Source organism: Patagioenas fasciata, chromosome 4 (assembly GCF_037038585.1).
Source record: "Patagioenas fasciata isolate bPatFas1 chromosome 4, bPatFas1.hap1, whole genome shotgun sequence".
NCBI lineage: Eukaryota > Metazoa > Chordata > Aves > Columbiformes > Columbidae > Patagioenas > Patagioenas fasciata.
In genome coordinates, this window is record NC_092523.1 from 67,843,784 (window position 1) to 67,866,338 (window position 22,555).

The 22,555-nt window shown below is 40.0% G+C and overlaps 1 long non-coding RNA gene across 1 annotated transcript in view; it reads right to left on the bottom strand.

Annotated features, from left to right (window-relative positions):
- The window catches only part of LOC139827940 (uncharacterized), a 34,021-nt gene extending 12,225 nt beyond the window's left edge, over window positions 1–21,796 (bottom strand). The window contains exons 1-2 of the long non-coding RNA XR_011739080.1: window positions 21,601–21,796; window positions 11,401–11,474 (exon numbers count right to left, since the gene is read on the bottom strand). This is a non-coding gene — a long non-coding RNA (uncharacterized lncRNA). The remainder of the gene's footprint in view (window positions 1–11,400; window positions 11,475–21,600) is intronic.
- Window positions 21,797–22,555: the final 759 nt, after the last annotated feature.

The window sequence follows — 22,555 nt, forward strand, 5'->3', positions numbered from 1 at the left end:
TATCCCCTCTGGGTATAATACAATGAGATATTATTGTCCTTGTAGATAACATCTGGAGCTATGGTAAAATCTGTTAATTGTCCTACAGTAACCTGCGAGCAAGGTGACTCAGTCTTTTTCCTGCTGGAGCTGCTACCTAGTCCAAGGTCACTGCAGCTCTTTCAAAATAGCTCCTCTGCCTGCTTAGTCATATTATTGTTTCCCCTCTTTTTGGAAAGGGATTGCTTCATCGTGGCGCTTTAGCTTCAGGGGCACAACTTGCTTCAGCAATGAATAGATAAAAAGCATGGAGAGTATTAATTTTTATACTGTTAATTGTAGCAGATAAGCAAATCTCGACACAGAAGAACAGAATTTTCTAATGCAACAATGCTTTTTTGTAGCGGAGTTCTCCAAATGTGAAAAGCTAGTGAATAAGAGCCATGTAACAGTAACTTTCTCTCCTGTATTTCTCCAATGGAAAGCTGCAGCAAAGGGCTTGTCTAACCACTACATACATCTATGCATCTGCTTCAGAGTTTAACTGCAGTTGCGAGGTGCTGCCAGCAGAGTGCCGTGTTCTTAGGTGGAATCTGAGGTTGTGGAACCTCGTCTGATGTGAAAAGAAGCTGCAAATCAGAAAGAAACTCATATGATACTAACCAATACATGCTCCACTCCACCAAATGAAAACTATTTTTTAAATTTGAAAAGCGTTCCTTTTAAAAATGGGTGCTTTAGTGAGTAGAGATTCAAACATATTGCCTTTGCTCTGCAGAATTCAGATTGGGTAATAAGCACCAGAGAGTTTTCATTGACAGCCTTCATGACAAGTTTTATGCTGTTTGAATATTGTGGTAGTTATTCCAAGTTTCCTCAGAGGCTGAGTGGCATATGAACAACAGGACAGTATGTAAATAAAGACAGCTAAGAAAGAGGTAGCATGAAGTTTGTATAGTGTTTTTCTTTCAGAAAGTAAGTATTTCTGCAAACAAAGGGGATAAAATAAACGTGCAACTTCCAGGCAGTTGAGATTGCTTTGTAGAGCCTAAAATAGCTTGCTTGAGGGAAGCAACTTCTGTTACATACAAAAGAGTTAATTCACCAAAGCTATAGAAAGAACTCTCTTCCCCAAAGAAAATATCTAATGACCCCTATAAAAAGAGCCATATTGTGATGCTGTAACCTGATTAGATGGAAAGAGGGTCTTTGTGTCTTTTAGTCTTTGCACTAAAAGGAAAACAAGGTGTTCTGCAATAAATAGGGAACCTTTTTCTAAAGCTTTATGGTCTTCTGTGCTATTTTACAAAATAACCTATATGTTACTCACCTCAAAAAGCCACAATGAAAGTGAAGTAATTCTTCTCTTTTCAAATGTCAGGCTGACTTGGAAGGCACAGTTAGAAATGGGAGAGCCAAGAAACTGCTCCTTTGAAGCAAGCAAATGTGATACTCTTATTTTAAAGCAATTGCTGCCTGTTTGGGGCTCAAAGAGGTGGGAACACACCTTATAACAGGATGAGTGACTTCAGGTCAGCTCTCAAAGGCCCCTGCATGGGCACATGGGGTTAGGGATGGCTGCCCTGAGTGACTGAGATCAGACCACTCGCTTTAGGCAGCAGATGACTAAAAGAAAACACACAACTGAGCAGAACAAACAAGGAAATAAAGGAGGTAAGCTAGGCTTGCCATTCTTACAAATACAAAATTAATGGCAAGTGGCATTCACTGGATGGGTTTTATGTTTGCCATGTTTAAAGAGATACATGCTCACTCAGTGACTGGTGGAACTCATTGTTCCAAGAAATTTTGTGAAGCTTCGAATAATTTAAAAAATAGCATTTATTTCTATTGAGAAAAAGATCAGAACTTCTCAAAAAAGACATTCCCTTGCCCAAGAAGGCAATGGTTGCATTTAAGAGTGTAAAGCTGGCAAGAAATTGTCCTTTTGCAAAGCAGCTCAAGCAAATAGTTGTGTGATGCAGGATTTTTAACTCCCTCCTCCAACACAGTTCATACCAATCACTTTTTAAGAAAATTAGAATTGATGGACCATTATGTTTAGGCCCTGTGACTCCTGAAGGCCAATTTGTGTTATATTAATGTAAGCTTTTTCAGAATTATGGACAATAGTAATGCTGTACCTGGTAGCTCCCTTTTGTTTAAATGAATGGGGATGAGATCTATTAAAGATTGGGGTTGATTTCATAAAGAGGTGATATATTTGCTTGAAAAACAAACAAAACAAATCTATATTCTGCCTTTTTCAATTGCTCTTAGGATAGAAGAGAAAATAGGACCCTATAAAGAAAGAGCTGAAAAGCCAGGGGAGTGCTTGGCTAATCCACAGTTTGCAGGGCCTTCTGCAGCAACAACTCCAAGTCTCCTTGTTGGTGGCTTTCCTATCTGAGAGGTTGGGGACCACCTCTGGGCTGAGCAGGTGAATTGGAAGGGTGGGGACAGAAGCAGGAGTCAGGGTGAGGTGCTGGACAGACCTCCCTGCTCTTCCTTTGTAGGTGGCTTAAGAGTGAATACACTTCAGGTTTCTTGAGAAACCTTGAAGGACACCTTCAGCCTTGTTGGGGATGGGGCTCTTAAAAATACAAGAGTGATCTCTATTTATATAGGGTTTTTCTCCAAGTTCTGTTTAGCAGTGGCACATGATCCTGAATAAACAGGGGAAGGAAGGTTCACCATCGTGAATCTTTGGGGTGCATGCCCTGCTCCAGGCTGCCAGCACCCACCTGCCTACACAGAGGTGGGTTGGGAAGCCCTGGGACAAGAAAAGCTGATGTGCAATTGCTCGTGAGGGGTTTTTGTTATCTCACTTTGGGTTTGGTAGAATGACAATGTCCTTTAGGTCAACTAGAGTTTCTCTTAGTGTGTTTCTGTTTTGCTCATCACTAAGTCCCTTTTCCAGTAAAGTTCTTGCTCGCTAGCAGTAAAGAGGCCATACAGAGGATGGGATTACGTGGTATGGAGAGTCAATGTCTCTCTATTGCTATGATGATCTGCCCCTACCCATATTTGCAGAGATGGATATTTTTTCACCACCTAGACATCAAAGTTAATGATTCACCTATTTCCAGCTGGCAAGAGGGTAGTGAAAATAATAATGTTTGTGAGAGGACTAGGTTTTGGTATCTTTTGTATTCCTGAATGCATGTAATATCTGCACAATGCCTGAGGGTGTGGAAGGGTGCTCACTGGAAGGAGACATTTCCAATGAATATTTGTCTGTGATCATACTGTCTAACAAACTCCATTTCCTCCTTTGTTTTTAGAGAGCATTCTGAAAAGATGAATTTCGTGTGTTCTTCTCCCATAAAAATAGAAGGGTATGGAAAAAAAAGACACATATTGCATCATCCTCAGCCTTGACTTACAAACAAAACTTAATTTACCCTGGAATTAAACAAGCAAAGTGACTTGGATCAACCTGTGATCAACATATCATCTTCTTAATTCACCGTCTGAAGGTGATAAACATTGCACATTCTCTAAGGTAACATAACAGAGAAGGGTACACTGAGCATCACAGAATTATATGTTACCACTAACAAACTTTGTATCTAGGTAGGGCTAAACCAGATAGATGGTTTAATGTATTTGCCTTGCTATGTTGTCATTGATATTACTGAAGTGTAGATAGATACATGCCAAGCCTCTAGGTATAGCTACAAACAAAAATATTAGATTGTTAAAATTATCTGTTATTTACTTGCACTGACTGAGATTTGGGAAGTACTAATTATCCCATCCTCATGCAGTCTGTCTAAAGCATGATAAGATGAAGGAGATAGCAAGTGGTAGGGGGATTTCTGGTAATATCAGAAAGGAATAGCTTGAAGCAAACAAGGGCATTCAACAGTATTTCTAGTAAAATGCATGTTGATTGTTTTGTGAGTGTTTTCCACAAATAATGAACAGCGAAATTTTGTCACAAAGTTAATTACAAAAAATAAGTGCGCTCCAGTGACTAATTACTACCTGTGTAAGCTAACAAATGGCAAAGCCTCCCAGTTTCACAATTAATAAGGTGCATCCAACAGCTTGAATTAAGATGCCAGTCTAGACAATGAAACATGCAAATATCTTAATGCTTTGAGAAGCCTTCTCAGCACCCAGGTTTAGCTGGGCAATTTTGCTCTTATGACCACGCTGCCCACACAACCCCGCATCAATACGCAGCTCATTAATCAAATCTCCCACTTTGTTTTCTTCTCATTTGATATCACAGTGGGGCATTTCTCTCAGCAAAATAATTTGAGTAAACAGGAATATACCCTGGACTGGAAATCTCTGCCCTTGGAATGAGCTTGTGTCAAACACATCAGATGAAAAAGAAACCTAAAAAGAGGGGTGGGAAAGGATGAGTGTGACATCTCCTCCTCCTCGTGTGGAAGTGTCCTCACTTGGGGATAGGGAGGGAGGAGGACAGGGAGTTGCAAAATGCTCATTAAAAAAGCCCACAAATATTTACTCCAGAGTTAAGGTAAGGAGCCATTACCTTCCTGAAATACACCATTAGGCCTATGAATATAAAACCAATAAAGCAATTACTCTGAAGGAAAGATAATGTTTGCCATTTTAGGCTCTGAATCTCTTCTCAACACTCAAATGGGTAAGAAGATCAGCTGCCCTTTCTGTTATGTTGCCTGAAGAAAATATCCCTGATAATGCTATAAATATATGAAATTGCTGCCAGTACCATATGGATCATCTCTATTCCTCTGTTTCTTATGCTTGCCAGATATGAGTAACAAATAAATGTTGTCATGCACAGCGAGACTGAGAATAGGGATTGAAGGACAAGATCTAAACACACTCATCTTAATTCAGTCACACCAATGTTTCAGCCACATGTATCCTCCAAGAATTAAAAAATCACACATCCCCATTGCTAGTTCATCAAAGGGCATTGCCACATACTTAACCATCAGAAACTTCCCAATAGTGTATCTGGTACTTGATAACTCTGTCAAAAGACAGTCAGGAAAAAGGGCATCTCCTATCAGGCGCTCTGACGTGCAGCAGCAATCCTAATCTAAAATAAGTGGCAGCATTTTGGATTAAGCTGTGAGAAACAGTGGCTTTCCCATTGCTCAGACAATGTAGGCATTATTGTTGGACCTTAAAGATCTGCAAATAAGTAATGCAGTTCTTCTCGATGGTAGAAATCGATGATTTTCCCTACAGGTTTGGAATTCCCTATGGCCAGTACAGGTTTTAAATTGAGGGAGGTTTTTGTTTTGAGCAGCATCCGTGACTTTAAATCCTACTTTTGCTCTGGCTTGCAGAAACTTGATTTTGTTTAATAGAGAGGAAATGCTTGGGAAAGAAAGGAAGAAAAAGATTGCACCAATAATTTCTGAGTAATTTAACTAGTGTGGTTGAGAACTAAAGAACAAGGCAGATGAGGGCTAATTCTAACTCTGAGCCCTTACCAGAGACTGTTTTCCACAGTGACAGGAAGTCAATGATGTAAGTGGAATTTTCCTACGGCATAAGAAACAAAATAATAGAGGTTGACACATGAATATCTGGAGTTGCCTTAAGAAGAATGATTAAGAATTTTCTTGGATTTAGACATGAGTTTGTAAGTAGGTGTTGTGTCCCCTCCCCCATTATTATAAATATAGCTATTATGTTATCTTGAAAGGAATAAAATCTTTTACATCACATTCTGGTTTATATTAACCATTTAACTGTTAATGTTGCTATTTGTTCTGATTAGAACTCAAAATAATACAATCACTGCGTAGGGTTTTTGTGAAATGAAAGATGGAAGTGGCAAGGCAAAAAGGTGTCATAACATTTTTAGTTATTAAGTAGGACACATTGTATGCCTATTTTAGTGTCTAACCATGACATCTGCTATCATAGTAGTCTGACAAACTCATTTTCTCCCCTATATTTCCTTCTTGTGTTGTAAGAGAAATAAGAACACCAAAGAGATGGGTGAGTATGCTGGACGAAGGTGGGACATTTACTCCTCTCCAGCAAATGCACCAGAAAGTGGATCCATGTCAGCATCCCATAATATATCCAGTACAGCCAATGCAGCTTGATGAGGAAATTAGATGAGAATTTGCCCTCTCTACTGCTGGGGCAATGTAGTAAAATGATGTTTGGACCTTGGATTTCTGGCAAAGCCACAGGCTGGTGCCCTATACATATCTCAAAATATCATCAGAGTTTTGCATGGTAACTGAGGGCATTAAACCTTATGGCATTCAAATTGGTATTACAGCCCAAGTTTTCATGTACATGTTTTAATAGTATCAGACATCTTTCCTTGGGAATGGCTATGACATATGGAGGTAAATTCATATTTGGAAAAAGAAGTAAAAGTTTCAGAAAGAAAATGTGTTTAAAACAGAAGCATAGGCTTTTTTTGGAATACCATGATTTAAAATGTCTTCTCCAGCCACATTAAAAAAAAAAAAAGTTGCGAACTTAATTACCATGGCTCCATTTTACACAGATTACATTTATATATAACAGGAGTGATTGCTGCCTGCTGATTGATTAATCTTTGCTGAAGCACAGATTTATTTTTTCTCTCTTTCATTTTTTTGAATCTTGCAGCTGCTTCTGCAAGTGCTCCTCATCCTGACTTGCCTTGCTCTGTGCTCACAGTACATAACCCAGTGAAACCCTGAGGCTGAGTGAAGTCTCTTCAATACGAAGCAAACAAATCCCCCAGTCCACAGCAGTTTTATACTTTGAGGTTTTCTTCACTAGAGCTGTCTGGACTTGCAGCCCAGAGGAACTGATGATTTCCAAGGGCTGGAAAAGAATTGGTCATGTGTAATTGGAGGGAGAGAAAGAAATTTCAAAACCATCCCCTGACCTTCAAGTGCCAAGAAGAAAGATGAGTTTTCAGAAAGATGTTGGCTCCTCTGTAAGCACCTGGGATGTGGTACAGCTGATCTTCATCACAGAGAGGTGCTGATATAGTAGAGGGAATATACAGGAAAATGTGTAGTCCAACAGGAGATACTCTATCAAATTGAACATGCACTTGGGAGAAAGGGGGGATACTGAAAACATGGCCATATTCTATTTTAAATAATAGCAGGAAATAAGCATGAAATCAGTTTTTACTTGATATGGTCATTCTGTATTTACCAGTAGTACAGCCATTCTTTCAGGTGGGGAAAAAATATTTGGTTTATAACCACCTTTTTATTTTTCTTGCTGTCAGTGTCCCTCTACCAGAACCAATTAGGACCTCTTGCTATCTTCCACATCTGTATCTTGTAGATACCACCAACAGGGAGAAGTTATTAGGCTCCTTATCAAGTGACTGTGTTTTTCCCATCTATTTTTTATCTGTCTCTTGATATATGCAATGTGCTAGGATGCGTTCCCAGACAGTTCCATCAGATGCATCTTGAAACAGTTGAGCAAAAAGATCATCTAAGTGCATCAAGTCAGAATAACTACTAGCACAAGGAAGTGCCTATGTGCATTCAGAAGCTTGGATTGCATATGCACATATGAACATGCTAAGAATATAAAGCAAGAACTAAGGTTTGAAACTTCATCTTGCTGTATAAAATGTAGGAGTAGCAAGAGCACTTGGTTACACACTAGCTGCATTTTGCAAGTTAGTCTTATGGATGTTTTCCCCTATTTCATTAAAGATCATCAAGAAAAAGTGGTCAGAGTCTACATTTAGTATGCGTGACAGAAAAAAAAACCCAACACATTACATTAACACACTTCAAAGACCTAATACAAGCGTGAAACAAATTCTTGCATAAATACAATGGTCTCCAAGCTGCCTTTTAAGGAACAAAACTTTTGCATATGGTATCCTGGAATGACAGAAAATAAAGACATGAGCAGTGGATCACCATTCTGCATCTACCCCAAAGCGTAACACCATTAGAAACACAATCCTCTTTAGCTTCATGCTGAGGCATTAGCTAAAGATGAATACAGAAAGTGCCACCTTTTAAATCACCAGCGTCACTTTTTATAACACTTAGGTTTTCTTTGGAAATTTCCCAAAGGCAGACCAGACCTGAATGCTACATTAAGATGTGGTAAGATCACAGCCTGAGACATGGTGGCTGTGACATACGTTACCATCTGTAGCCATCAACACTCATTAAATTACATACACAGTATAGCATGTGGGGGTGTAGAAGGCCATTTTCTCTATGTCTTTCCTGTTGGTTCAGCCAGATTTAAAACAAAAGCTAATCTTTGACTACAGGCTCCTTTCACAATTTGAATACCATGAAGTAACTTCCTATAGTAACTCGTTTCCTATGATACATTTTTCATAGAGCTAATGTGGGAAATGTTGCACTGGCTAATTTTAAAGCAAAGGAGGCTGTGAGGAATGAAACTTTACAAGTTCTGGTCAAACCTAGTTCTTTACAGGGTTAATGCTCAGTGCCTGACTAGCCTTAGAGGACTTTTAAATTAAAGTGCGTAAAGCAACCAAAGTTCCAAGTGTGAGACAGGAAACAGAAAAGGGCAGTATAAATGGAGAAGTTTTTGCTCAGAACAAACCAGAACAGGCTGGGATAAATTTTTTCCATGGGATAAAGTACAGACATGCCAGCAATGTCATCGTAATACAAAACAAAGCTCTGGAAGTTTATTGCACTGTAAACAAACAAACCAGCAGACCCAGTGTGCTTTATTTCATAATCTCTGGTATCTTCCTTCTCCAGGGATTGAATCCACATCTGGTATAAAATATCATTTTATTATCACAACTGAGCTGCACGAATTTACTGAGAGTTTGCATCTGTCCTTTTATGCTCAGAAATGTTTTTGAGATAGATGCTACCCAATATCTGATCCAGTCTTCACTGGCATGCATGCTTGAATCACCACGAGCTGTATAAGGGAACAGCAACACAGCATACAACACAACTATTTTCTGCATCTTTCAGTGTTTGGCCTTGTTAAGAGACTTTCATACCATATTTTGGGTTTGGCAGGAAAATCACTCTGGGCAGGTGTAAAGGAAGCTTGGACTGGGTCAGGAGAAACATGGCCAAGAAAGGAAATGAGTTCAGTCTGGAAAAGAAATTAGGACAAGGACATAGGGATCAGTAGGCCCAGAAGTGGGGCTGAAGCAGAAAACAAATGGAAAGGGAAACCCAGAAAGGATGCAGCAGAGAGATGGTGGGGGCGAAGAGGAAGCACACATGTACAGGGAGTAATTAGGTGACTGTCGTAATAAAAAGGAAACAAAGAAAATCCAAAACAACACAGAAAAGGTGTATTTCCCCCCCACCCCCCTTCCTCAGCCATAAGCTGAAAGCTCTTCTTGCAAAGAAAAAGAATAAACTGCATCTAAGACAGACTATCTGAAATTTCCAGTGCACATGAAATATATAACAGTCTTCATTTGCTGCCTCTGGTCTGAGACATTTCATCTTTAATAATAGAGACGTGAGAATCATACTGGACTTAGGTTTATAATGTATTGTTAATAAGGACCTCTAAAACACTAAATAGATGCAGTTCTCCTGTATGAAGAATTGAACCATTACTCCCCAAGCACCTAGGAAAAGGGTTGTTTTTATTGTGAAAATAAATTTCTTCGCTGGAGTGTGATTTTTGCTTCTGAGTGGTACATTTGACACTGAAATTCCTTTCTTCCAGAATCTTTACAGTATACTAGAAGTTACCACCTTACAAAACCTCCATTCATAAAAGAGAGGAGGTAGTGGGAAAAAAAAAAAAAATAGATAATTTTAAAAAGAAGAGACCAGAGTTTAAATTCAATTCAGAGTTTTTATAAAAGACTCTCTCTAGTTTCTCAATAACATGAGGATTGTCTCAAGTTTCCACTTCCAGCTTAAAATGAACTTCAAAATAAAGTTAATAGAATCATCCTCCTGGTTCTGATCAATCATATCCCATCTCTGATGAGAGAAAGAGGTGCAGGAAACCTACAATAGAAAAATATGAAATGCCTACAAGGCAGTCTCTGATTTAGAGGGAGTTCCTAAAGCAAAAAGCTCATGCCTTTCTGAAACTCTTATTTTTGGAGGGTTTTTTATCTTTACTGTTGCTACACTGTTAACAATTTGCATAGTGAAAAGTGAGATGAAAACCTAGGCTCAGGTTGAAATGGAGAAAGTTGTGTTTGAAGCTATACCTTACAGCAATGACTCATTTCCAATTTACAGTTCTTATATGCCTTGTTGCCATCTATCTCTTTGTCCATAAGGGGTTGAAATGAGAGAATAGAAACAGTCTGAATTGAAATAAAGTAATCCTATTTATTACACCGTTATAAATTGTGAAAATATATGTGAAAATATAATATATGAAAAATAATAGCATATTACTATTGATGTTGTCATGTCAAAAGAGAAAAGTTTACCATGTCAAGAAACTGGAAACTCCTGTGATACACAGGTCATTCCTTCCTCAGATGTAAATGTTCTGTCTCAAAATGGGAACAGTCAGGTGTGTGTTTGTGGGTTAAGGTAGAATACTTCATTTTCTCCTGCTCAAAAAATCACTGAACTGATTATGTTGGGGTAAACAGTAAATAAAACTCCCAGAAAGATGACCTCCACTAGAGGAAATTTCAGCTCACGATTTAGGTTGAATATTCTTAGAAAAAATGAAAACCATAAGAATGGAGGCACTTGGCAAATGTAAGACAAGGTGGTCCAGCTATCCATCATCTTCTTTTTTGCCCTTCCTAAAACTACTTCTCAAGACACAGTTTCTCATTACATCGGTTCATAGCCTCATCTGGTGAAAGGAGAAAAAGCTGCACTGGAGGTAAGGAGTCTACATCAGTTTTAACATCCAAGAGCTGGATGTTTATTTAACTTTTGTGATACCGGCATGCCAGTATTTGTTTGTGGGGAGTTCTGCAGCAAGAGCTACAGCTCATTTTTAATATAGAGCTTGTTTTATCAGAATATCTTCCTGATGATTACCTGCCTCAAAAGGTGCTGTTTTATCCAGGTATTTTCTCCAAACAAGGCTGCCATTATTCTCAGTGAGCACTCATAGGAAGCCTGCAGATGATTATCTTGTACACAGAAGTATTTTGACATTTTATCAGATTAACTGGATATGTCTATTTGAGCTTTTTTTTTAAATTACGGCTCTGCCATGTGATCAGAAATAGGGTAACCTGAGATGCTGGTGCCTCATTTCAGGGTGAAGGGGCTGCCCCTGGGAACCAGGACCCATTCTCTTGAGGGGGACAATGGGCACTGGTGTCCCCGTCGCCAGAGCCACAGGATGCAAACATCAGAGCTGGCTCTGGGGAACATGGCAGCAGCAGGTGATGCAGCTGGGCTGCACCAAGTGGTGGACTCTGATAATTAAACCCATTATGTGGACAGGAACATTGTAATTTTGTAGTTATCCATCACTGTCCCCCCTGAAATGAGTGCAGCACCAGCTGTAGAGTACCTGAGTAATGGTGAAGTTCATCTTCCTTCATCCTAATGAAGCAGTTGACCTGAGCCAGGAACACTGCACAGCACCTGTAGGAAACACAGAAACACATAGTTATTCATTTCCAGGAATGAAGACATTTTTACATACACGTAGGCAGATGTGAGCTCTCAAGTTGGGGTCCATTTTGGCTGACTACCTCCTGCTCCTAAGAGTAATATCACAAACTCCTCTATTAGAGTTCAAATGACAGCCCAGAGACAAAACCTTGGCTTGTGAGTCAACACTGAATGACTTGCCAAACAGGGCAAGAGGAGAAGGAGCACAGAGGAGCAGTGAAACCACTGCAGATAGGTTTTCACCTGCATATGGCTGAGTCTGAAGAAAGTCCTTGTTAGATCCTTGTGCAAGGAAAAAGCAAGAAACCACCAGCAAGAGAGAAGAACCTGTGCTCCCATCCCTCTGACCTGCATTCGTGTCATGCACAAACCACTTCTTACCCTGCCACCACAAGAGTCCTTCTAGTTAACCCGCTTTATTTTTTTCCTCATCTGGTTCCCTTTATCTAATTGCTGAAGAGCCTTGTTTCAGAGTATAAACGGGAAGACCCTAATTTTTGCTGTGTGTGGCCAACAGATTTGGCTACCTGTCTGTACAGGAACCACAGGGAAGCAAATCCATGAAGCCTGCAGTGATATGGGGTCTGATCAAAGAAAAGTAAAGTTTAGAATTCAGTGTATTGATTTCAAAGAGGTGGCAATACAGTCAATGCTGTGTAGCTGGTGGGCAAAAAAAATAAAATAAAATCAAAACTACAAGCCTCTTGAAAACATCAGCATTTGCCCTAACCAGGATGGGGTGTTTAAATACCACTTTCTGTTTGGTTGGGCTTCTTTGGAATGGATAGGTTTCATTTTTGCATTTGTGATGAGAACAGCCCTGATCAGCAGAGGTTCTGCAGGAGGCCGTTCCAGAGCTTCTCCCCAGGGATGCCTAGCAAATCCTGGAGAAGCAGCAAGCTGGGAAAGGAGGTGTGTGCAAACAGCATCTCCTGGAAAGAGCTCAGGGTTAACCTGACAACATGGGTGCTGGACGCAGCAGTGCAGACCACTGCATAACCCTTGGGGTGCCTCAGATGAGCCAGAGGAAGCTGCAAGGGAAAACTGCAGGTTCAAGAGAACACTGCAGTCACTTAAAACTAACTTGATGCCTGCTATCTCAGAAAGCAGGCATTGCACTGAGCAAATGAAATCCTAATTGAGTTTTCTGTTCTATGTGCATAAGAAGAAAGGAATTGGATACAGATTTATTGTACATAAATATACACGAGGCATAAAGCAAAAGCTTGGTTTGTGATACCGTTAAGCACAAATATAAAAATCTTCAGAACAGTTTTTTTGACACATCTAAATCCATAGCTATTTCTGAAATTATTTGCACTAGGAAGCTGCCAAGCACACCCAAAGGTGTGCAGATACAGGGGGGAGAGTTGCAAGACAGATAAAAATCTGAATGTTAACTGTCGCATACAGACCTACCTACCATCAAGCTGGCAGAGTTAGCCGCAGAGATACAAAAAGATATTGCAGCCGAGCTACCTGACCAAATTTACCCCACAGACAGAACCAATGCAAGGTGACAGGGCTGTAAAAGCAAATCTGCAACAGAGCAGAAAGGGGTCTCACAAAGCCCAAGGCTCAGTGGAGAGGTAGGCTTCTTGCCAGCTTTTAAAAAGCTGCCTTTGAGGGGAGATTTGAAGGAAAGACCCTTTGTGTTTATGCAAAACAACGAGCTGGGAAAGGCTTCTTCGGCGATGCAGAAGGTAACAGCTGCTGTGCCAGCCCGGGGGCTGAAGCAGCAGACACAAAGTGGCCATACTGCATCCCTGCAGCTTGCCTGAGGCCTTTCCAGGAGGATTTTGTCTCTTCAGTGCTACATGCAAAACACTGACATAAAGCCAATTATTAGGTGGGCTCTTTTGTTAATTTTCTTGTTTGCTTGGGGGGTTGAGGGAAGGAAGAAACAAGATTCAATTATTAAAACTGTACCATTTTCTCCAGCTGAAGAGCTTTACCTAGCACAGACCAAAGGGTTTTGTTTTCACTTCCCTTTTGTGGCTTTCCTCGTTAGAGAAACCAATTGGAAATCATTAGTGGAAATATTAGTAGGAAAGGCTAATGGTTTTAGCTATTCATATGCATCAGTCACCGGATATTTAAGAAGCTGTTACCTGGACTACTGTTAATGTAATTTGCAATACTTTATTTGATGTTGTCAGCCCACTCAGATTTTGCACAATATGGTGAACAGCAGCAGGTCCAACTGCTCTTGCTCAGAAGGGCTGAGAATTCAGCTTCCCCCTCCTGCCCCGGCTGCCTTTTGCCTCTCCGACAAAATGCTGTCAAAAGGAGGATGAGGGTAATCACATCCGTAAGGGAATGAAAGACTCGCTTTGAGTGCAGTGATGTATAATACTATTTCCAAAGCAATTCATCCATCAAAACTAATCAGTGTAAGCTATGCACAGTAGAACAGTGGCAGATCAGCAATCTCAAAGCCAATGCTTTTGTCCAGGAGCGCTTGGAGACCCAGCTGCTGGAGCAGCATCACCCCTCCAGAAAGGTTTGGGGACCTTGTCACAATAAGCATGCTGACTTAAACTGTGCTGAGATATGAAGGATCCACATGCAGAAGTCTATGCTGGAATAAATACCACAGCTGTGATCACAGAGAGGTTTGCTCCTCTTCCCTTCTACATGACAGACGCCAACAAATTATGCTCTTGCTATACATACAGATGTTCAAAGAAAGACTTAATCACTTTCCAATTATGATAGACTTCCTTAATGTATTCTCTTAACCCTATGATGAATCTAATCAGAATTTTCTTTTTTTTTTATGAAAGCAACAAGGATTTCAAATGTGCCTCATTGCTGTTTCCCAGGGCTGGTGAAGAGCATGTGTAAGAGAGAGAGTTTACTTGCTGCTGGATCCATTTTGGTCCTCTGAGAATTACACCTGGATCTTACCTTTACAGGAAAGTTCACAGGAAAATAAATTTCTCACATTTTTCCTAGATGCAATTCTCAAGGAATCTAGAAGTAAATCCTGAACAGTTGACTTATTTGAGAACTTTAATCCCTTCCATAACACACCACCTGCCCATAGGTGCTAAACAGCCTGGTTCCTTCTTAAATCACCAAGGGATTTTTTTCTCTAAAACGAGAATGACTGTTCTGCTTCCGTGCATATCATTTAATTCACTCCTCTGCCACAAGAGACAAAGTGCGGTTTATTGCTGTGAAATACAAAATCTGTAATGTAGATACAATTGCTTGCTTTCTTATTACCATGCTTAAAATGCCACATGCCTGTAAAGAAAGAGTAACATTTTTCTACTACCTCACTTGATCCTAACAGGCTACCATACACATTCCAGTCAGTATTGATCAGCACAATTAAAATTGATGTAGAGCAGCTGAAATTCCAGTTTCTTCGCTGAAACAAACATATATGAAATATGCTTTTCAAAGAACACTTTTCCTGTTTTATTCTGTGTAGTCTGTGCATAATCTGTATTCAAGATGTAGGATAATTTTCTATGCCTCAGGATGCATTTGAAGTATTTTTAAAGTAATAATACATTATTATGGGATAGGAAACAGCAATTTCCTCTCTCCAAGATGTCTGGAATTCTGAATTGAAACATTACAGTATCTCTAAGCCACTACTACTCTGCTCTGAAAGATCATCTATTTTCCTCAATAATAGAGGCTCAAATGCTACCCCAACAATGTACCTTTTTTTTTTTCTTCCTAAAGTCACCACCCATGGTATTATGTTTTTTAAGTCATCTTCATTACTTAAGTGGGTAGGTCATTGTCTGCAACAGCTTACCACTGATGTGTTGAAGGCAAAATTCAGTCTCTGATGCACAGGCTACTGAAGGATATCACTGTTGCTTGATGCGAAATATTTTGGAGTAGAGCATTTGTCACGGTTTAACCTGAGCTAGCAAAACAACCATAATAGCCACTCGCTCACCCCCTCTAATAGTGGAGAGAATCAAAAGGTAAGGGAGAAACTTGGATTCAGGTAAACACAGTTTAAAATAACAAAATACTAATACACTACTAGTAAATATATATTTATATATACATAGAAATGAAAGATACTCAAGGCAATTCCTCACAGACTCCATCCACACTAAGCAGCCAGTCCCAGGAAACAATACCCCAGTCCTGAAGAGCTAATCCAAAAGACAGATAAAAGGAAAAAGGCAGAAAAGCCCAGAGGCCCCTGCAAAACAGCAAAAGGTTGAACTAAACGTCCTGACCAAAACTCCCCTGGCTGCGCACCAGAGAGAGCGAGCGAGCAGAAGAGCAAAACAGAAGGTCCTAACTCTCCTTAAATGTGAAGTGTGATGCTAATGGAATGGAATACTCTTATTGATCAGTCTGGATGTCAGTCAAGCTCTGCCCCATCCATGCCCTCCTTCCTCACTGCCTCACACCTGTGGGAAGAGCACCAAGTGTCCTCGGCTCTCAGACCAGAGCAATTAAAAACATAAGCTCTGTGCTGGTGTGTTCTCTTGTTTTCAAACTAAGTCCAAATAATGAGCTTGCTAGCTATGAAAAAGAAAGTTTTCTAACTGCATGAAGAAAATTAACCCATTTTCAGTCGAACTAGCACAGCATTATACAACAAACTCTGAAGGGTGAGTGAACAACCCTACTCTCTCACAGCAAGACCCATACTCACTGTGTGTCCTGGAGCTGGGCAGACTTGGAGATATCTAGATGTCTAGTCTCAGATATGCAAGAACCAGCTCCCCCCTTCAGCTGTCTGATTCAGAAGGCAGGTGAAGAAATGGGAATACATTTTCTGTATCACTTGGGGACTTCTGTCTGCACAATTGCTATATGATAGTGCAGACAGGTAGGTTGCTTTGTTGGATAAGCATTTGAAACCCAGATGGACTATTATTCTAATTACATGCATTTTTAAAAATCCATAGGACTCGTGTAGGCAATTTCATGAGATGAAAAACAAAACGAAAAAGAAAAAACAAGCTCATAAAATACACTAATTGTGACTGTTTCACCAAGCATTACTAATTAATCCACTCAGCAGCCCCATGGGATAGATCACTGTGATATCCTATGGGTAATTTGCCAGTACATATGTGTGTCTCCAGTTGCCTGTCCACAAGAAACAGTTTAACTTGAGCTTGGAGGTATTCTATCCCCAAAGTGATTACTGATATTTTACCCATATATGTAGCATAATGACAAAGATGCCAAGGAGTTCCAGTTTAGGAACATCTTTATTTCTTCAAGTTCAAAGTACTCATATCCTTTCCTCGTTATCACAGTATCACAGTATGTTTGGGATTGGAAGGGACCTCAAAAGATCATCCAGTCCAATCCCCCTGCTGGAGCAGGAGCGCCTAGGTGAGGTCACACAGGAAGGTGTCCAGGTGGGTTTTGAATGTCTCCAGAGTAGGAGACTCCACAAGCCCCCTGGGCAGCCTGTTCCAGTGTCTGTCACCCTCACTGAGAAGAAGTTTTTTCTCAAATTTAAGTGGAACCTCTTGTGTTCCAGCTTGATCCCATTACCCCTTGTCCTATCATTGTTTGCCACTGAGAAGAGCCTGACTCCATCCTCATGGCACTCACCCTTTATATATTTATAAACATTAATAAGGTCACCCCTCAGTCTCCTCTTCTCCAAACTAAAGAGCCCCAGCTCCCTCAGCCTTTCTTCATAAGGGAGATGCTCCACTCCCTTAATCATCTTTGTTGCCCTACGCTGGACCCTCTCCAGCAATTCCCTGTCCTTCTTGAACTGAGGGGCCCAGAACTGGACACAATATTCCAGGTGTGGTCTCACCAGGGCGGAGTAGAGGGGAAGGAGGACCTCTCTCGATCTACTGCCCACCCCCCTTGTAATACACCCGAGAATACCATTGGCCTTCCTGGCCACAAGGGCACAGTGCTGGCTCATGGTCATCCTGCTGTCCACCAGGACCCCCAGGTCCCTTTCCCCTACACTGCTCTCTAATATGTAATTTCCCAACCTATACTGGAACCTGGGGTTGTTCCTGCCCAGACGCAGGACTCTACACTTTCCCTTGTTAAATTTCATCAGGTTATTCCCCGCCCAACTCTCCAGCCTGTCCAGGTCCCGCTGGATGGCAGCACAGCCTTCTGGCGTGTCAGCCACTCCTCCCAGCTTATTATACAGAGGAGAGACTTGAAATTCCGTGTTTGAAAGATACTTTTTAGTTAAAAACCACAGGAAGACTGATGTCTTCTGGCATAAGAAATTACTCAGATGCAAGAATAGGATCATGCCTTAAAAATATTGATATAAAAACTCTGTTTCACTGAATTAATCCTCCTGACTTCACTGAGATTTCTTTCATGAGTTGAAGTTGGCAGGAGTGAGTCCAAGGTATGCCTGAGCTGTAATCTGAAATAATTGCTCACTAGGGTTCCCACAGCAAACCTGCCTTGCAGATTGCATGCTGTGTGTGACATCAAGGAGAAGCATTGCAGCTCATGTAAACATATTCACACCAAACTTGCTAAGTCAAGCAATGCTATTTTGCAATACACCGGTGATGTGAGGTTTTAAAAGATGTGTAAATGTGACACTTAGGGACGTGATTTAGTAGTGGACTTGGCAGTGTTAGGTTAATGGTTGAACTCAGTGATCTTTAAGATTAAAGCTCTTTTCTAACCTAAATGTTTTCTATGATTTTATCTGGTACCTTTAATGGAGACCTTTGCCTTTATAAACACCCATTCTACTTGGCAGACACCAACAACAGTATCCCAGCTAAATACCTTAAGCAAATGAGCTAAAGTTATCTTTGTTAAAGAAATGGTTTTAATGCAAGACTCTGAACATAAAGCTTTAAGTCACCATTTATTGATGCAAAACAGATATTCCAAATCTGATATGGGTGAGATTTGAGATTAGAGGAACCTCAAGTGACATTCAGCATTAGGCTACTTCTCATCACAGAGAAGCTGGCTGTTGCTAGTGGGGGCTTGGCTTTGCAAGAACCATCACTTTCTACTGTGTTGCTTCTAGCCCATTTTCCAAGAGATTCCAGCAGGCAGATTTCAGCTTCATAGAAATATCCTTTCATAATCCATATCTGGAGGGCTAGTTTAAAGACCTCAGTAACCAAAAGGGAGATTGGGATGCACCTCAACATCTTTTGGTACTGCTCTCTCCAGCAGTTGCACAAGTAATGAATAAGCAATTGGTATATGGAAGTGATGAAAATAGGGGAAAAAATGAAAGAGGGGAACTGTATTGTGCCAAAATCTTGCTCTGAAGGAAGGCCAACACAGGAGCTGGGAAGCAGTTTACATTTTAAGTATGGCCTCCTAACCTCTTGCTGTGCTGGCTACATCAAAGAGAGATGTCATATCTATGATGATTTACACAAATAATCAAATCCTAAATTTACTGGTTTTTCTCCCTTTCATCTGTTGCCTTTGATGTCACAGCCTCCCTATGCAGGTGCAATAACAGCCGTGGTCAAAAAAATGGTATAAGAACACTGCATTATAACTCAACATTCTGGCTCTGATTGGGCTCTGCAAGAAGTGACATGAACATGCATATGAAAACCTGCTCAAGATACAGAATATGCTTTTAGACCTACCCAGGAGGCCAGGTATGTGCAGTTGTCTGCTCCTAGTGCTTTTTGCAGGTCCATATTCCAGAGATGAAAAAAGAAAGCTCATGGTGGGAACACACTTCATAAGCCTGTGCCATGCCACCTCTCTTCCCCTCCCCTCCATTTTTATTTTTAACCAAGCTAATGACATCATTGCATGATTTAATATAATACTGAATATTAAATGTGGCAAAACCAGACAGTGCTAATTTTGGAAGATTATTTCTATCAAGTAAAGCTATGCTGCATTACTGCTGTTGCTCAGAGAAGTGTTGAAAGTCAAAATCTGAACAATAGGAAGAAGAACAGGGACCTTATTCAGATATTCCAATTAAAGTCTAGAGAGGAAGTTAAGACACATCTATATATATTTTATATTAAATTTCTGCCTGCCAGCAGTCCTTTGGGAGTTCACTGTCTTTGTTCTGGGGTTTTCACCACAAACTAGTTGGAATATGCATTATTTATTAGACATGCAAATCATCCATGATAATCTCAGTGAGCTATGGAAAGTAAAATTGCTCCAGACAAACACTAAATTTGATTAAAAATTGATCTAACAAATCCATATTTCACACTGGAGAAATACATTAACTTTCCTTATTTTTTGTGTAAAATAGGAAGAAAGATTTAGAGCAACCAGTTCAGTTTTATTTAAGTTTTCTTAAGTTAAGAATAATAGCCTCTGATTTATGCCTGAGAATTGAAAAAAAAATGGAGATTTAGGTTTGTTGTAGCAAAAGGAACAACATTGTTGGGATTTACTCTACACTCTTAGTACTAGGAAATATTTATTCAAGCAAAATAGGACCATTTAGGTGTGAGGAAATTGTCAGTTCGCAAATATTTCTACATGTATATAAAAGAATGAAACATCAGGTGCAATTAACTAACAAAAATAAACCACCAAAGCACACACACACTTATGCCAGCATACTACTCTACAGGAAGTAGGAAGCAATAACAATTACATTACTTTTAACAACTTATGGCTGTCTACACAATTTGTTGGTTTGATTGTAAAAAGGAAGTTATCCACCTGGGATTTTCAATACAGCTGTATTTTAAGCTTTGCCTGTAAGGCACATGAGTGTTTTACAGATCTAGTCCAAAAGTACTGTTCATGAATCTCCTCAGCTTGAGGAGCACCATGGCCATCTGACCATGTAGGATCAGAGTCCCCAGCTAATATAGATAACAGGAATGCCCTCAGAGTGATTTATACTGGAGTTGCCAATTATCAGTAATGTGCTGCAGGAACTAGATTAGAAATGCATCACTGTTAATGGATTTTATAGACCTGCAGTATTTTATGGCAATTTTCTTACTTTAGTGAGTTTCTGCTCATAACTAATTTAACTCAGTATACAAAACTTGCTAGAAGAAAGTTGGCTAGTGTATCATTTATCTTTTGCAGAAGTTTTGAATTGAAATCAAGTTTTGATCCACGTGCAACCTCCACAGCTGAGGGAAGATCAGCCGTTCAGGACTCTTGCCACAACTTTGATGTTATGTTTATTAATAGAGACTTCTCTATAACGTTATTGCATAACACAGAAGGATATCTGATGCAGTTATCAATTCTTTTTTCTGGGTAAGCTTGGTTGACTTTCCTGGTGCCATACGTTCTCTAGAGTCCTGACCATTTATTATATTTTAATTTTTAAGGTTAAGTAAGATCAAATATCCAAACGAAGCCAAGTTTTCTCTCTTTTTTCCCCTCTCCCTTCAATTACTTCTTTTTCCCTTCATAAAAACAGGAGAAAACCATCCATCCTTGCCCCCTCCTCCCACCTTTTAATCCTTCCTCTTTTTTAAGCTTACAAGAGCATGGAATGACAAATCCAGTCCTAGCTATATTCAGATTTTCAGGAACCTGGTAATTAAAATATATAATTAGTTCATGTCACAGTCCAAGAAGAAACATCATTTCTCTGAAACAATCAAGAGCTTTCCTCTTTACCTTTGTCAACAAAGGAGCAAAGTCTTCCTTTTGTCATTCTCCAATGGAAAATGCAGGGCAAAGAGGAACTTCATTGACCTACCCTACAAAGTATCAATTTGGATTACACTTCTGTCTGATTTAACAGGATGTCCAGCTGTACAGCCCAGTCTGCATAAAAAATTGTTTCTGCCCCTTCTACTTCTCTTTCAGAATATTTAAAAGGCTGGTCATCGCTTCTCAATTACTTGTTTCCCACTACTTCTTGATCATTCCCTTCAGAGAGTGCTTCCATTCAATTTCTTCTCTCTACCAGAGCTCCTAAAGTTCCCTTGGTTTGCCTCTCCTCTACCCAGCCTCCTCAAATTGGCATGAAATCCCACTGAAAGCCATCAGCTGTGGAAATTGCAGCCAGGTCAAGCAGAAGGAGGCTGCAGTATAGCATTGCCTGGCAGCATGCTGCTGGACCCCCATGACATTGACTTTCAGCCCTCTATCCTTGCACCCAAGTAAAACTGGAAAGCAAAGCATGATATTACCCATCAAAGCAGCAAACTAAAGAAAAATTCTTCACCTGATATTGAAGTTTTGCAGTCCATTAGTGGGAGCTAAAGGTGAGTGGGTTGTCAGTGCCACCTGTTCCTTTTCAGAAAGGCTCAATGCAGGTGAGAACCCTCCCCAAAGGGCTGGAGAGAGAGGCCTCAGGCTCACGCACAATGGGAGGATGTGGTCTTTCCTGGTCACTTCTGGAAAGCAGCGTCCAGGAAGAGGAGTATTTGCAGCACCCACACCATCACCTCTGAACTTCTGCTCCCAATCCTGCTGATCTTCATAGGGGTCTCAGTCTTGAAGCCAGGGGCAGAAGTGTTCCTGTGTGTTGTTTTTAATAAAGAAGGTAATTACAGTTTATTTTGTTAAAATAAACCAGTGTTTTTCGACAGTACCTGTTAGCTCAGTAGGTCAGCTATCTTTTCCTGGTATGTTTCCTACAGCTTTCTCTTAAGCTCAAAAAGCCATCAGAAGTCAAAGTATCAAAGACAAATGTATGTCTCCAACAGGCTTAAAAATTAAGTTCAGCTGCTACCTTTTCATGTATTTGCTAAAAGCATAAAAACAACAATCGAGGAAGAATTTTTATTTTGAATACTCTCCGGTGCTTTGATTTCTTCACTTGAAGGTTTCTCCTGCAGGTTCATCTACTTCTCATAGTGTCTTTCCTTTTATTTCAACTATGAACTTAAACAAGACATTTACAAGATAAAACATGTTAGATTCAGCTTTTGCAAGGTCTTTGAAGCAATTACAGAACCACAGAAGTCTAACACAGTAATAAGTTAGACAAGGCCAAGGGGAATGCTCTATTAATAGCAAATGTTAAAGGGACTGGAAAATAAGCAGAGCTTTGATAGATTTTATTTTACTACATAATACAAAGCTCATCATCAATATTCCAAATGTAGTACTGTGATTCACATTACAGTACAGATGGTTCACATATTTTAAATTATAATTTAATTACACTCTTCACG